Source organism: Schistocerca americana, chromosome 4, assembly GCF_021461395.2.
Source record: "Schistocerca americana isolate TAMUIC-IGC-003095 chromosome 4, iqSchAmer2.1, whole genome shotgun sequence".
NCBI classification, from domain to species: domain Eukaryota; kingdom Metazoa; phylum Arthropoda; class Insecta; order Orthoptera; family Acrididae; genus Schistocerca; species Schistocerca americana.
Genome location: NC_060122.1, coordinates 654,323,083 through 654,341,354, shown reverse-complemented (window position 1 = coordinate 654,341,354; position 18,272 = coordinate 654,323,083).

Here is an 18,272-nt window from a genome sequence, read left to right as displayed (position 1 = left end):
TCGTGTTTGATTTGCTATCACAATTTCATTTATATCTGTCCCTACTTTCATTTGGGATGACCCTTCATTGCTTTTTTAAGACGGTATTCTTTACCAAAAGTAAGAGTACATAGCTTGTGAATGAAGCTAAGAAACTGAAATACATGGAGCAATATTGTGTGTGGATGAAAAAACTGTACTTGCGAATATTTCTAAGGGTTAGTGCTGTAGATGAATTACATGCGAAGTTGCCTAGTTTACACTGTAGCACAATGTTATGCCCTGAACACTAGAAGTTATTTATCTCTGCTGCATGCACGGTACATATCTGAGTGTGGAGCATGTGCACTAGTGTTACGCATGCCCATTGCCTTATACAAGCACATAAAATTTCAGCCAGGAATGTCCATCAGTTTTAGATCCCAGTATGGGTATCCAACTTAACAAATACAGGGAGTGTATAAAAGCATTTTATAGCACTGAGTCGGTAATATATGCAACATTTTCTATTATCATTCAGGTATACCGATCGTACTAAGTTTTCCAGTAGCAGTCTTCAACGGTACTCCTGAAGTGCACTAAATTTATGTCCAACATGAATGTATGGATGACGCTGCGTAGAACATGCACATACACACAAACCCTCCTTCCCTCTCTCTCTTTCTCTCTCTCTCTCCCTCTCTCTCTCTGTTTCTTATACACACACACACACACACACACGCACGCACGCAAGCACATGCACACAAACGTGTCCTTTCTTTCACATGTTCTGTATTTGTACTTGTAATGCTTCAAGCTGCTCCGCTTTTCACAGGCAGTAGTATAACTATGCTAAAAGCTCTTTCATGGTTGACTGCGTAAGTAAGATATGCCTCGAGATCTCCCTTCTAGTTATGTGTCTTCCTGTACGAATGATTCAGTTTCAACAACCTTGTATGAAAAATGGTAAGATAAAAGCGATGGAAACAATAGAAGACTTAGCCAGGCTTGATTATATGCATCCAATACAAATAACAAGATTGTATCACGCAGCTGCTTTAACTGTATTTATGGGTTGTTGTGTAATAATCTGTTCTCACGGGTTTCTACTAGTAATGCCGGTACAAACAACAAAATTAAGTCCAGTGAGCAGTATTCCTCAGGCCATCACGTGCTTTTAGGACTACATCTCGGGAAGAACTTCAAGTAGTACTCGGAATTTGTGCACATGTCTTACAAATATGGAAGAAAGTAGCTATGTACTAATGAAAGATGAACAACAACCACCAGGTCCAGAGTCTCATAGTGGTGCTTTCCACAGGCGGAAAGTACACTGAGGATCTAAATCAGTATCACCAGTGGTCACAGCGGTATTGAATACTGCCTGTTGGCGTTGCGGGCACATGAAGTAATAAGGAAAGAATTTAACGGGAGCAGAAACGAATGGGGAATCGTTCTAGCGAATCGGTTTGCAGATCAGGATAGTCAGTCATCAGTGACATCCACAAAGGGCAAATTGTTACGACCAAGGACCTGGGAACGTCCGTTTTGGAAATGGTGAAAATGATCGGCTGTTCAATTGTTACTGTCGTAGACATGTGTAGAAAGCTGTAAAACCACGAATAGCCAAAAGGTATCGAACGTCGACATCTTAGTAAAGAACGTGAAGATTGGAGGTGAGCCCAGTTTGCAAGGCATGATAGTTGGGAGATATGTGGTAGATCTTACTACAGAGAGCATTGCAGGTGCCGGCACACGTGGTTCAGAGAACATCGTTTGGCGCACGTAGCATTGCATGGGACTCCGCAGCAGACAATCTCTACGGGTTCCCTAGATGATCCATCGACATCGTCACTTGTAATGGCAGTGAACACTGTATTATCAAGATTGAACCATAGATAAATACAAAGGTATCGGATGGTTGGATGAATAAGGTCTCTTGTCACTTACCACCTAATTATTCAACTGAGAGTGAGCTGGTAAAGATAGCTTTATCATCGAGGCATACTGGAGTTGGGCTTGCGTCTGTTCCGAGACACCATGACCAGCTTCATTTAAACTCTTCTGTTAGGAGAGTTAATTTAGAGGTGTAACGGCTACTTGGATCAGTTATGGAGTCTCATATCGGTTTGGTTCGTGCTGACTCTATCAGCAAATGCGGCTATACTAGGGATGGCCTTCATCTCAACAGGAAAGGAAAGGGAAAACTCTCTGAGCTAGTATCAAATAACTTAAGGGGATGGGGGGAGGGGGGACACTGTCACAAGTGGTAAAGTACCAGTGGTTTAAGGTAGGGAGGGCAGCAACAAAAGATGATCAGAGATAGGTGGAAAATGACATCCACATTGATAAAGAAGGCAGCCAGAAAGCAAATTTTAATGTACACAACTCCTGCAGACAACCTCGACTGAAACTAGACACACTCACTGAAAGGAAAATTAGGTTCTTCAAGTTGTAATTCAGCCCGTGCCAAATCTCAGTTGCCCTTATGGCATCAGAATATCCGAGGACTAAGGGACGAGTTTCATGAGTTACTTGTGTTGAAGAATTGGAGATGAGCAAACCAGTTGATACAGTCAGCCTCTCTGAATATCATGTGACAGCTAGTATAGATATGTTATATGTCACAGGTTTCAAGTTAGCTTCTTAATCCTGTAGAGAAAATTTTCAGAAAGGAGGAGTTGCCACATCTGTCAGCAACTGTTTTGACTTCAAGAATATTGATATTAATAATTTTTTTAGGAGCAACTCTTAGAATCTTATGTAACAAAAGTAGTATTTCATAAATAAGTCATTTATAATAGTAAGCATATACAGATCACCTTCAGGAAATGTTAAGCTCTCCATAAACAATCTGGAGTCTCTGTTGTCCCATCTCACAGTAAAAAGCAAGGAAATAGTGGTTGGCCACGCGGAGTGGCCGTGCTGTTTGATGCGCCATGTCATGGATTGCACAGCCCCTCCCGCCGGAGGTTCGATTCCTCCCTCGGGCATGGGTGTGTGTATTGTTCTTAGCATAAGTTAGTTTAAGTAGTGTGTACGTGTATGGACCGATGACCTCAGTAGATTGGTCCCTTAGAAATTGACACACATTTGAACATTTGAAATTGTGGTTTCTGGTGATTTTATTGTGGATTTACTGAAAAACTCCGTTGGTGAACAATTATTGCAATCAGTAAAAATGTAATTCAATTTAGTTCCTACTGTCAACTTCGTCACTAGCACATGTAAATGCTATCATAATATCTTCATAGACAAATCTAGGAAAGAAGGTCAGATCACAAATTAAATAGTATATGGGCTATCTGATCATGACATGCAGCATCTTCTGTTAAATGTTGATACCTGTCAGGATAAAAAATCTGTTAAATTTGAGTACAGGAGGGTAATGAATCAGGCAAAAATTGAGAAGTTCAGGAAATTCCTCAAAGACATGAACCAGACAGATGTTTACAATACTTTTGACTCAAATGGTAACTCAAATCACACAGAAGTAAAAAAATAAACCACGGGCTACACAAGGAATAACGATATCGTGTGAGACATAAAGGAGACTGTATCTACTATCTAGAAATAGCTCTGATGTTAGCATTGTAATGCATTACGACGAACACTGCAAAATATTGAAGCAAGTAATCTGGAAATCGAAGCAGCTTTATTATGAGACAAAGATAATTACATCGGGCAATAAAATAAAAGCTGTATGGGATATAGTGAAGACAGAGGCAGGTAGGGCCAAAAAGGAAGCGGAACAGATAGGTCTAAAAGTAATAAATGCATGTAGTGTTGCAAACCTCTTAAACAAGTACTTTATTTCTGTATCTGACAGCTTGAGGTTATCAGGTTTGGTGAATAGTGCAATGGAGTATCTGAGACCAGTCTTCAAAAATAACTACTGTAAAATGTAAATGGCACTCACGTCTCCCAAAGAAGTAGCATCCATCACAAAATCCTAAACTCTAAGCATTCTAGTGGGTATGGTAATGTATCAATGAAGTTAATCAAAGGTTTCTCATGTCAGTTGAGTTCTATCATAATCAATCTCTTATCAGTGGAAACCCATCTCCAGACTGGCTAAAATATGCCGAAGTTAAACGTCTTTGCAAGAAGGGGATAAATAGATAACATCAAACTATCGACCAATTTCACTTTTGCTGGGCTTCTCAAAAGTATTTGAAAAGGTGGCGCTCAAGCATCAAATAATATATTTTCCAATTCACATCTTTGGTTTCTTAAGGGTTCTGTTAGAGAGGAAGCTAATTACGTTTACAGTGAATGTACTTAATTCGTTAGAAGAAAAATTATAGGCTACTGGCATTTTCTGTGACCTGTCAAAAGCTTTGACTGTGTGAACCTCAGCATTCTCTTAAGTAAATTATAATATGATGGTGTCACGGGCAATGCTGCGAAACGGTTTGAGTCTTACATAACTAATAGGAAACAAAGGGTGTCATTGCGAAATACCTGTGCCATAAGCAGTCAGTCTTCATCTGATTTAGGACTAATTACATGTAGTGTTTGTCAAGGTCCCATCTTGGGTTCGTTGCTTTTTCTTGTGTACATTAATGACCACTCGTCTGTTAGATTGCCAGATGATAAGTGTGTCTTGTTTTTAGATGATAAGAACACTGCAATAAGTAGGAAGTCAATTACGGATTTAGAAAAAGCTGCTAATCGGATTTTCACTGACATTTATAAATTATTTAAAGCTAATTCAGTGTCATTAACCTTTGAATGACCCACTGTATGCAGTTCAGAACCTGTAAGAGGTTTCCTTCCAGCATGTGTATAACATATGAAAACATACAGTTCGAAGAGGCTGACAGTGTTAAATTTCTGGGATTATAACTCAATAATAAACTCAGTTGGGAAGGACACACTACAGAATTGCTTAAGCACATAAACAAGTCTGTATTTGAAACTTCCTGGCAGATTAAAACTGTGTGTCCGACCGAGACTCGAACTCGGGACCTTTGCCTTTCGCGGGCAAGTGCTCTACCATTTGAGTTACCGAAGCACGACTCACGCCCGGTACTCACAGCTCTACTTCCGCTGGTATTTCGTCTCCTACCTTTCTGTGAGTACCGGGCGTGAGTCGTGCTTCGGTAGCTCAGATGGTAGAGCACTTGCCCGCGAAAGGCAAAGGTCCCGAGTTCGAGTCTCGGTCGGGCACACAGTTTTAATCTGCCAGGAAGTTTCATATCAGCGCACACTCCACTGCAGAGTGAAAATCTCATTCTGGCAAGTCTGTATTTGCTGTGACAATGATGTCAGATGTAGGAGATATAAATATAAAAAAACTAGCATACTTTGCTAACTTTAATTCTATTATGTCATACGAGATCATATCCTGGGGTTACTCATCAAACGGAGAAAAAGTTTTTAGGGTCAAAAAGCGTGTAATGAGAATCATTTGTGTTGTAAATTCAAGAGCATCATGTACAAACCTGCTCACGGAAATTAGTACTCTAACCACTGCTTCTCAGTATATTTATTCCTTAACGAAATTTGCTGCAAGTAATATATCTCAATTTCAAACTAATAGCTCAAATACACACTATCAATACTAGGAATAAGAACAATCCCCATAAAGACCTAAAATCACTTACTTTGGTCCAGAAAGGGTGCAATATTTAGGAACACACATTTTTAATAAATTGCCAGCAACTATTAAAAACTTGGTTTCAGACAAAGCACAGTTTAAAGTGAGTTTGAAAGACTTTTAGATAGGCAACTACTTTTACTCTATAGAGAAATATCTCAACAGGGACTGTTTGACCAGCTTATGTAAAAGTGTCTGTTAGATTTCAGTTTTGACAGCGCTTGGACACAACAGTCAAGATTAGCTATTTTGTGTATGATAAATTTATTAAAAGGGCATAACAGTATTTCATTCTGACAGCGTATTAATTCTGTAAATATTGGCAGTCCCGGTTTACTGTAATGTATTCACCTATTTTGACAATGTCCTGACAAATGGCCAGCCGAGTAAGTATGATATTCAAATTTTTTATGTTTTTTATATTATACTTTCTGATGTCTTTCTCGCCCTCGAGAACAATCCCCATAAAGACCTAAAATCACTTACTTTGGTCCAGAAAGGGTGCAATATTTAGGAACACACATTTTTAATAAATTGCCAGCAACTATTAAAAACTTGGTTTCAGACAAAGCACAGTTTAAAGTGAGTTTGAAAGACTTTTAGATAGGCAACTACTTTTACTCTATAGAGAAATATCTCAACAGGGACTGTTAGACCAGCTTATGTAAAAGTGTCTGTTAGATTTCAGTTTTGACAGCGCTTGGACACAACAGTCAAGATTAGCTATTTTGTGTATGATAAATTTATTAAAAGGGCATAACAGTATTTCATTCTGACAGCGTATTAATTCTGTAAATATTGGCAGTCCCGGTTTACTGTAATGTATTCACCTATTTTGACAATGTCCTGACAAATGGCCAGCCGAGTAAGTATGATATTCAAATTTTTTATGTTTTTTATATTATACTTTCTGATGTCTTTCTCGCCCTCGAGAATCATCTCATATTTTGGGTCTATGGAACGTAAACTGAATCTCGTAAACTAGGTCGTTGATCATATCTGGATACGCCGTTATCAAGGCAAATAGCTGCTTGAAACAACCCCGTGGAATACATACAGTATGGATTCTGGTACCTACTTCGCTACCACATACCATCGACTTATAACTTACGGGAATGGTGATACCTGCAATTAGAATCTGGTGCCATATACCTCCGGAAATCTACCAAATACATGTCAAAAACATTACACACATACATGGTCAAAATTTTATACTGTAAATGCGTTCCACCGCTGGACCAACACGCTATGTCAAAAATATGGCACACACAGTCAAAACTGTAAATTGTACCGCGTTCTGTAGCTGGACCAACAAGCTATTAAGCAGCTGGCCACAGTACTGCGGCTCATTAAGTGTCAGTAAGAAACACGATTCTCTTCCTCATGAAGGAACACTTGGACAGTGACAAAAATATGAGATGTGACTTCTTCCCAAACATCAAGGGCTGTGATGACCACACCTAGAATCGTCAATAGGGCTGAGTAAGTTTATAATGGGCCAAGATCGTCGCCAAGTAATTGTAGCAAGTAGAAGGAATTGAACAAAGGAATTTGCCTGCGCAGAAGGCTCGCCATTTAAAATTGTCTAGGAATACCCTCTGTACGCGAACGAAGCTACAGCCGAGCGGAACCAGTGGACTCAACATGAAATACCTGACGTGAATGAGATTCTGTTGTATGTGTCAAGCTGGTAGATCCACGACAATATTGGTGACACCTTACCCAAATCGGTATGGGAGGCACATCTCCAATTGAAACAAAATACTAAATCTTCTTTATTGGAACGTGGGCTCTGTGGATATACCCGTCTGCGCATCTAGGGCATCCGAAAGAGTCGGAAGTCATAACGCATCATGCGCCAGCGGTTCGCACTGGACATTACAACGAGCTCTGGGACCAGCGGACTGCGCCTTAAACCATGGAACTCTGGAAAATAAATTTTACAGACTGGTATTTGAGGCGAAAGCATATAGAACTCCGATTCTTTCACTACATCATCCGGAATGACAACAGAGCCTTGGACGTTAGTGCCACTGAGTGACTGCGAGAAAACTCTGACGCAAAAACAGTTCACGAGATAGTTTTCTACGACTACAAATCATAATAGTAGTAAGACTGAAAATGGTGGAGATAGACATATTTTGGTGTATTAGTAACAATACCTACAGTTATTGTGATGGTATTAGCAATAGATACTAATAGCAAAGTAATGTTTACTGTATTTTCAAGCGTAAACTCATTACTATTTTATTTAAAGTGAGTGCTGAAGTAAAATTGTAGTGAAGTCCGTAGTAGGTTTTAAAGCCAATAAATAAATAGCAGATTCTGACACGGATAATTAATATCGATTTTGTAGTACTATACAAGGCGTACAGCATAAGCATCGATAACGCTTGTTATGACCATGTTGGACACCATATTTGTCATTTTTCTGGCAAGAATCTCTATCCGAAAATACGCATTTTACACCCTGTTTCAGTATTGGAGATGGAGGATGATGGCTTCAGAATCTCATCAAACTTCAACGGCTCACAGAGCTTTACTGGACAAAGCCTTTTTAAAAGCGACCCGTCCCCCACAACATACTACGTGATCTCGGTGTGCTTTCTATTACACCCAGAATTACGGGTACCTACTCTATTAATTAATTTTGGATGTTTTAAACGGACAACCCCCCCCCCTTCCCCTTCCAAGGATCATGTTCTAAAGAAGTACCGTCACGCAGAAGTTCAAAAGCTCCGTTGTTAACTGCTGATAATTAAAGGGAAAACTCCTCGTAAATATCAGGATACATTTATGTTGGCTATAAATTATAAAAACTAAGAACTGAGTAATGGACATTACATAAAACAACAACTACTTAAAAAAGTTGGATAAATATGATTTTTCTGCCAACCATGTTGAAACTTAAGCTACTTTATTTTAAGAAACCTATTGTTCCCTGGAGATAACGTTTATTCTCGCCATCCAATGTAAATCTATTGTGACAGCAAAACACTGTGTCAGCAAACTGTCATTTATTAATGCAATTTCGTTTGTTTGTGGATGCTGCGATACCTGAAATCAGCGGAACGGCAAGCATTACACAAAGGTCTCTAGATAATTGTACTGACAAGGTAATTTCACATTTCGATGGGCGGTAGCACACACTGAGCTACCCGTTTTCCGTTACTAATACCAGATCTCTGAGGACGGCATATTCAAGTGATCCCTCGGATTGCCAGAGTGCTTTTTATGCTCAAATTATGTTTCATTACAAGCAGACAACGAATCGCAAGCGTGGCTGGCGGCGTTACACGCGCAGCAGATGGGTCTGCTCAGTTAGTTATGAACAGAAAGTCGTTGACGCCTACAATATGGAAAAGCACATTGTCCACATACTACTGACGGGTAATTGGCACTCATAGTGTATGGGTCGGTCAACAGCACTCTTTATATGAGCACCTAAAAACAAATACATTATTAACCTTCAATCTTCACCAGTATTCAAAAATGTCTACGCAGTGAGAGATCTATGGCCAATGCAGAAGCGTAGTAAGAACAAAAAAAAACGTGTGCATGTGTTCGCCTTGTTTCGAGCGTAATTCCGGATGAAATATCGCACAGGCTAACAAACGTTCTATGAGTAATTAGTAAAAGCAGACGCTGAAAATTAGTTTTTGATTGTTACATCTACTTCTGCGCCTAACTCATATTGACTAACTACAGGGAAAGCTTTCAAAGAACAGTTTAGCCATTCGGTAGTTTCTCTGAAACAATTAGGGGCAATACCAGTACTGATCCGCAAAACTGCTCTAACCAGTAACTCCACCTCGTGAAATACCGCTGTCGTCTAAAGGTAAAAAAAATCTGCAAACAGGGAAGGGGTGCAGGAGTTGGGGGTGGAATTAGTATTAGAGTTTAAGTTAAATACCGTGGCAGAAATCCTCGTATATCTTTTATTTACAGTGTGCAGCAAGCTACAGTACGTCCAAACATTTGGGATGCTATCACTATCGGTTTAGTTGCTAAACTAGTGAAATCATACGTCTACGAGAATACGCAATGTAATGCGCGCTCACACACCCACACACACACACACACACACACACACACACACACACAAACATGCACATATATACACACACTGATTTAGTCATTTACTAGTCATTCATGCGGTTGAAGAAAGACGTTATTAGACCAAAGAAATCGAGATTGTAGTGACCACTCTGAACAAATTATTCATATTTCTCTTTGGTGGTGGGGGAGTGGGTGGGTATTATACCCCAGGCAAAATTCTACTAGTTCCCATCCTGCAGTTCAAATGAAGGTTTCTGTGGGAGTAACGACGCTTATGTTTCAGGTGCAGCATTTGCACTTGCGCGCACGTGGGCGTGCTGAAAAGTAAGGCCTCTGAATTTATGAAAACTCTTAACGTTTTTTAAACAAAACAAACGTTACTAACATTCTACATCGTTAGTCTTCCTGTCTACATATTTATTTCTGAGCGGAGTCGCCCTGACGATGAACGCATTTATACCCACGAGAGACCAATTTCTTAATACCGTCACAGTAGAATGACGTTGTTGACGGAGCCACAACCTCACCTCTACTTCCACCGCTCCTTCCCAATCAAAGTGAAGTTCTTGAAGACGTTCCTTATGTTTCGAAACACGTAAAAATCGTATGGGACCAAGTGGTGACTCTATGGAGGATGATCGATGACAGTGAACCAAAGGCGTCAGATTGTGGCAGACCTCTCAGCGCTCGTGTTTATTTCTGAGCGGAGTCGCCCTGACGATGAACGCATTTATACCCACGAGAGACCAATTTCTTAATACCGTCACAGTAGAATGACGTTGTTGACGGAGCCACAACCTCACCTCTACTTCCACCGCTCCTTCACAATCAAAGTGAAGTTCTTGAAGACGTTCCTTATGTTTCGAAACACGTAAAAATCGTATGGGACCAAGTGGTGACTCTATGGAGGATGATCGATGACAGTGAACCAAAGGCGTCAGATTGTGGCAGACCTCTCAGCGCTCGTGTTTGCTCTGGCATTATCACGATGAACGAGAAGGTGCTCCATGTGCCGACCAGCTCTTCGAATTAGAAACTTGATTACAGCGTGCTGTTTCTCATGCACCGTCATGTTTACGTTACATACCGCGGTTTTCCACCGTACAACTTTGTAGACCTGATGGCTAAAGGTATAAAATTTGAGCAAAATTTATTTTAGTCAAAAATCTGTAAGAGTTTTCAAATACAAAATTGCGAGGCGTTAGTTTCAGCACGCCCAAGTATCTGAAACGAACCCGCGTTGCACAACATACACCCAAGATTAAAGCTAGGGAATGAAAGGAAAAAAAAGTGTGTTGATGGAGAGTTTTTAGGAACTTAGTCGTAGGCTTATTCGTTTATTTTACGGAAATAATGTATTTACCACTATTTCAGAGAATCATATACCGACTGCGAGCCTAGGGTATCACTGCTAAGTGTTTGGATCTGATGTACGCTGCAAAGCCGAAACCGGTAATCAATTGTAATAACATACACTACTGGCCATTAAAATTGCTACACCAAGAAGAAATGCAGACGATGAACGGGTATTCAGTAGACAAATATATTATATTAGAAGTGACATGTGTTTACATTTTCACGCAATTTGGGTGCATAGATCCTGAGAAATCACTACCCAGAACAACCATCTCTGGCCGTAATAACGGCCTTGATACGCCTGGGCAATGAGTCAAACAGTGCTTGGATGGCGTGTACAGGTACAGCTGCCCATGCAGCTTCAACACGATACCACAGTTCATCAAGAGTAATGACTGGCATATTGTGACGAGCCAGTTGCTTGGCCACCATTGACCAGACGCTTTAACTTGGTGACGGATCTGGGGAATGTGCTGGCCAGGGCAGCAGTCGAACATTTTCTGTGTCCAGAAAGGCCCGTACAGGACCTGCAACATGCGGTCGTGCATTGTCCTGCTGAAATGTAGGGTTTGGCAGGGATCGAATGAAGGGTAAAGCCACGGGTTGTAACACGTCTGAAATGTAACGTCCACTGTTCAAAGTGCCGTCAATGCGAACAAGAGATGACCGAGACATGTAACCAATGGCACCCCATACCATCACGCCAGGTGATATGAGCTAATCATTTGCATATCTCAGCATCTTTTTCCTGTCGGTTAAATTTCGCGTCTGTAGCACGTCATCTTCGTGGTGTAGCAATTTTAATGGCCAGTACTGTATGAACTGACGAATATGATGAATTTTTTTAATATAATACGTCCTTGTTTCGAGATTAATGTACCCTTGTTGAATAATAACAAGCAAAACAATGAAAGAAAACTACCTTCAACGAAAATATGAAAACTACGTGGGCTATATGGAAATTCTGTCGGGCTGTAAATAGAATACTGATAAAATCAAATAACGTTAAAGACTCAGCGTGTATTCTATTATAAGCAAAATGCATATTTAAACATTTATCATATCTGTTGTATGTTTCTGTTACTCGGTGGTAAAGAGCCAGGTTAGGAATCCATAGTTCTTGGGTTGGATCCTCGACCGTTCTTACGATTGTTATCTGTAACTTATCACTTCTTTCACCTTTGACAATGTTTGTTAAAGTAAAATATGGTGGCTTGCGTTGCAGTTGGGAGCCTATTTTAAACTGAAGGTGCCTGTAACAGGCAGGTTAAATCAGTTCGAAAGTAGTAGAAAGGCATTCCACGTCGTCAAAAGGACCATTGCTAGTAAGGCACTGTAGTGCTCAGACCAAACTTCTCCCGATAACAGCTTTACTTATTTTACAATATAGGGGATAAATTCCCTGCTGTCACCGAAGAATTTGGAACTCACGCACAGAACTCGTGGTACTCTGATTGTTTAGTTGCGATCTCATGCAGAACATATAATCTCCGGAAAGCTTTCCTACAATTGAGACAGAGTGAAAAGTCGATTTTCACGAATTTTTTGTAAATTTTCTGCAGCAATGCATTGAAGACCACAGACGGACCGTAGTTTGTCTCATCATAATGAAAATATGTCGATACACTCGTAATTTTTGTAAGACACTGTTGACTCAAAATACCATGGGGGGGGGCGGGGGGAGTTGGGGGGGGGGGTGATCGGATGGAGCTCTAGTGGACGATGGTGGTTTGGGGATATCAGAAGCCTACTTTTATTAATTGTTTAGAAACTCAAGCTCTCATGTGGCGGGTGCTCGAAGGTGGGTCTCACACCCATGCGTCCGCTGCGGCGAGCGTCGGCGTGAAAACATTTCGCAATCCAGACGTGCTGCTGCCATGTGGAATAACCAGCTCCGGTCAGCAAGCGACCAACAAACGTTAGCAGCTGGCTGACATGGTTCGTTACTTCTGAAACGGCTGTCACTGCTAAAGGCAATACACCTAGTTCCGTCTGGCCGCGGGAAATGACGAACGGAGGGGTCCAGGAAGCTAACCCCGGTTCGGAGGCTGACTAGTGACGGCTGGGAGAGTATCAGTTCGATACCCGACCTTGCAGGTGTCGGATGGAAGCCATAGGTAGGATGCCTGTCAAGATGACAGCAGAGGGGCAGCGGCTTCCCGACGAATGCGGGCACGGCTATGACTGGCGACCCGATGACTTGCCATTTAGACCGATGGCCAGCCAGTCTGGACGACCATGATTCTTACGTACCAAATCAGGTTTGTTCAGATGCTGCGACTGATGTCACGTACGCCGCATGCCGTATTGCAGCTGTCTGGTATTTGGCAACTAAATACCGAAGTGCTGAACAGCTTTTATGTATGACGGGATTTGGAATTGTAACTCTCATTTTGGCTACCGGCTTTCTTACAGTCACAGTTCTAACCATACTGACCTACTGTGTCAGTGAGTGTAGCTACTGTTTCATTACCTCTACTGCTTCCTATGCTACGTATAAAAGGAAATTAATTTCCAGCTGTGATGTGATACTGTATAGAGCGAGAGAATGTGAGCAAGATAAATATTATCATGGAAAAAATACGTTTGTCATTAACTGTTTATGTGGATTTAGGACATTACTGTAATCTGGAAAATAATGAGTAAATTTCTGTACATAAGAAACTTTTAGCTGATACGCATGCGTATTTTGCAGACGCTCAACTCCCTTCCAACTATCCATTTTACTAAATACAAACCCATAATAAAACATACAGAGTGTTTCTAAAAAATGCCGAGAAACTTCGTGGGGATGTACAAAATGTCTTGAGGAATAAAATGAGGATAAGTACCCGTGTCCGAAAAAAATGGTCCAATGACTCTTTAGAGCATCGAAGTTATAGGTGTCGGGGCAAGTATACGTATGCATCGACAGGGTGATTCCGTGATAATGTTACAGACTTTGGGGGATGATGCAGAAGAATAAGTGCACCACTTTGATCCTGGTGCGGAAACGATCGAGTCAAATTTATAAGCACATATCGTTTTGATACCTCTGTCAGTTGAATAAATGTAACGGTAGTGTTGTTAATAAAATTGTAAGAAAGGCAACTCTCAGGGATGGTAGTTCGGATCAAAACAAGGAAAAAATGTCCGGTAAACATGGGGTCTAAAATGTATACCTAAGGAGCAATGAACACTTGTTCATCGTCGCTACTGTGAAACGCATCCCATCTGCTGAAGAAGTACTCATTAGCCTTACACTATGCATTTTAGAGCACATGTTTACTGGATAGCTATTTATTGTTTTGGTCCATATTAGCACCTCTAAACTTGCACACCCTACAATCTTGGCCACATCAGTACCAGTATCTCTATTCCACTGTTAGAGGTATCAGAAAGATTTTCACTTATAACTTCCGAGTCGTTGATTTCCCTGACCAGGGTCGTTTAACTCAAATTGTTATAATTATCCTTCTCCATCATCCCTGAAAATTTATAGCATCATCACGGTATATATGTGCAGCCACCTACGCCTTGTATGCTCAATAACGCCGTGGGATGACATTTCCGGACACGGGTTCCTAACCTTAGTTTTTTCCTCAAGACATCTTACACATTACCCGAAGTTTGTGTAATTCTGATTCACGCTGTCTGTAAAGTGAAGCACGTTACAACCTGTGGATGGAAGAACATTGGTCAACAAAAAATTGTAAAATAAATAATCTAAAAGCCGTTTTATATTACTGACCAATCAAAAAATAGTGACCACCGCCCGTCGGGAGATTGAGTACCACCTGGTAGCGCGATGGTTAGGAAACTGCGTAGCCGATGGAGAGACGAAGGGGGGATCGTTCCAGTGACGATACGGACCGGAAATGGGGAAACCCAGTGACTAGACTACTTTGACAAAAGGCAGGCTGCTACGGTCCCATACCCGCAACGTAACAGAAAACAATCCTGTATTCGCGCGACCCAACGACACCGCAAATTACGATTGCAGTGATCAAGGGATTATCGAAATAGGACATGAAACAAAGGAAACGTATCACATGGTCGGATGCATCACATTTCTTGTGACAGCATGTCAATGGTAGTTTCCGGAAAACCCACAAACCACAGGCCCATAAATTACCGAACTACGTGCTCTACCAACGACTTGTCGAATACAGGCAATGCAGAATCGTTACTCGTCAGCAAAAGGGAATATTTGACTGTAGTGTTGAATGAGAGCATGAACAGATAAAAGGCAGAAAACCGACCACTCTAAAATCCTAACTCACAAGTATTCAGATCCGACGAAGCTGAGATACCAAAAGCTGGCCACCGCACACCCTCACAAAGGAGAGACAAGGAACAGCATTTAATATTCAAAGCGCACGGTACACAAAACCATGACACAATTAATATTGAATTCTTCACTCAAGACGCTGCGGAATTTACCCATTTCGTAGCTAATATTAATTGAATGTCCCTCGCGTTGCGAAATAACTCCGCCTGACTGGAAAAGAACGCATGTGATTCCTGTATACTTCTTTTTCTTTTAGTGTTCAACCCTGAGGTTGGTTTGCAGCAGAGCTCCATTCCTCTCTTCTGTCTACCTTCCTCTTCATTTCCACGTTATGTGTTACATCCAACATAATTCATGATCTGTAGCAAGTGTGATATTGTAGGTCGTCCCCGCCGATTCCTTCCCTCAATAGCTCCTTCTGCTATTCTTCCAATGATGTTTCCACAGAGATGTGGTTTCCTGTACTCTTCTAAGCACCTATTCAGTTGTTACTTTGTCTCTGCAGCTGATCTTCATCATCCTTCTATAGCACCACATCTCCAGGGCCTCTAGCCGTCTTCTCTCTTCTCTCCCAATTGTCCTAGTTTCACATCCGTATAGGGCGACACTCCAAACGAAACCTTTCATGATAGGTTTCCCTATTTTCAGACTGATGTTGTTGCTGGTGAGTAAGTTACTACTCCGATTAAATGAAATTTTTGCCTTTTGTATTCTGGTCGCAATTTCTTTCCGGTTTCTACCATCTCTTGTGATTTTGCTTCCCAGGTAAGTAAATTCCTCTATCACTTGCATCTCCTGTCTTCCGATTCTCATTCTCAGAGGTTCATATTTTGCTCCTGTACTGCATTCCATCACTTTAGTCTTTTTCTTGTTTATTCTCATTCCACAACGATTGCATAGAATTGTTCCATTGTTCTGAGGACTTCCTCTAGATCTTCTTTTGTCTCTGTGACTATAGCAATATCACCTGCTTAAGGTAGCATGTCTATCTTCTGCCCATTAATTTTGATCTCCACCTCAGTAGTTTCTCGAACTTGGTCTATAGCTTACTGGATGTAAGCACTGAATTTAAAGGAGAGAGAGCACATCCTTGTCTTACCCCTTTTCTAATATTTGCTTCTTGTTCATGGTGGCAGTTCCTAATTACTGCCACATCATTCTTACAGACACTGAGTATCACACGGATGTCTTTCTGCTTCATTCCTCTTTTCCTCAACGCTCTGAACATCTCTTGCCCGATAACGTTATCAAATGCCTTTTTCAGGTCTACAAAGGCAATATAAGTTGGTTTATTTTTCTGTAATTGCTTTTCGATAACGAGTCTCAGTGCCAGAATCGCCTCTCTTCTTCCCCTCCTGAAACAAAAATGATCTTCACTCAGCATATCCTCCACCTTTTCTTCAGAACTATTTTTATGAGAATTTTTGATGCATGTGATATTAGGCTTAGAGTTCGGTACTGTTCGCATTTTGTAGCTGCTGCCTTCTTTGGTATAGGAACAATGATACATTTCTGGAATTCTGTAGGTATCTCTCCTGTGTTATAGATGGACCTAATAAGTTTAAGCAGCATCATTTTCATGCTGTCACCAGCATTCTTTATTAGTTCTGCATGGATGTCATCAATACCTGTTGCTTTGTTGTCCCTTAGTCCTTTTAGAGGTCTGTGAGATTCTTCTTGCAGAATGTCATCTCTCTTGTCATATTCGTCTACTTGCTCTTCTCTTCCTATTACTTCCTCCGAAAGAAGTGTTCCGGCATACAACTCCTCTATATATCCTTTCCATCTCTTCACCACATCTTCATCAAATAGCATTTTCCCCTCTTTACTTTCTATTGTGCCTGTGAGTGTTGTTTTACATTTGTTAAAAAAATGATTTGCTGTTGTGTAGACTGAATCAGTTGTTCCGTTTTGCATATTTTCTTCCACTTCTCTGCACATTTCTTCAAGAAGTTTTTGTTTTGATTTCTTAGCTTCTCTATTAACTAAATTCCCTAGTCTTCTGTATTCAGCTTTTCCTTGTTCATCAGTTGCATTTTTGTATAATCCCCTGTTTTCTATAAGCTTAATAACATGTGCTGTAATCCATTTCCTCTTATTTTTGGGTTCAGTTCTTCCAGTTATCGTTTTTGCTGCTTTGTATATACCAGATTTAATTCGATCCCAGTCTTCACTTACTCCACAATGTTGAAAATTCTTAGGTGGGCTGTCTGTTTAATGAGCATAGAGCTTTGCTAGTCCCTCGGTTTTCAGTTTCTCTAGTTCCCATTTAAGTTTTAACGGCTTCTTCTTCAAACGTTTGAATCTCAGTGAACTTTTCATCAGGACCAGGTTATGATCACTTCCTATGTCTGCAGATGGATAGCTCCTGTAATCTTTTATCTGGTTCCTAAAACGTGTTTTCACTAGAATGTAATCAATCTGTTGTCTCCTCAGGTATCCAGGTGCCGTCCATGTGTATCTTCTTCTTCCTGTATACTAAGGAAAGATAAAAGTACGTAAGTACATACTTACAGATCTGTATCACGAACGATAGCTGCTGCACGATCCTAGAGGGATGCATGGAGGATAAGCTTCACTCAAGATCACTATAAGAGGTAATGCAATGGAATATATAAAACGGCAAAAACTGTGTAAAAATAAATTAATTGAATCCGCCAGTGAGTAACAAAGCTTATGTTATTCAGAGACGATATGGTAGAGACTGGTGTACTGGTAGATTCCGTCCTCGTATTTTGCAGAAAGGCATTGAATACGTCATATTGACCCCTAATACCCAAGTCTCTTTCATATGAAGTGTCTCCATAAATGTTTGACTTCAAGAATGCAACATGTTGAACTGAATAATAAACAATGGTGGAAAGCTAGAAAACTTTTAGTGCCTGGGAGGAAAGTACAAAGGGAGCCCCACAGGGTACAATTTTGGTATTTCTCTGTATATGCTACTGGCCCTCCACTCAACATTCAACAAGCAGAATTGGTAGGGGAGAAAGGGGTAATACTCTGCACTTAAGATATTTTTTAGGT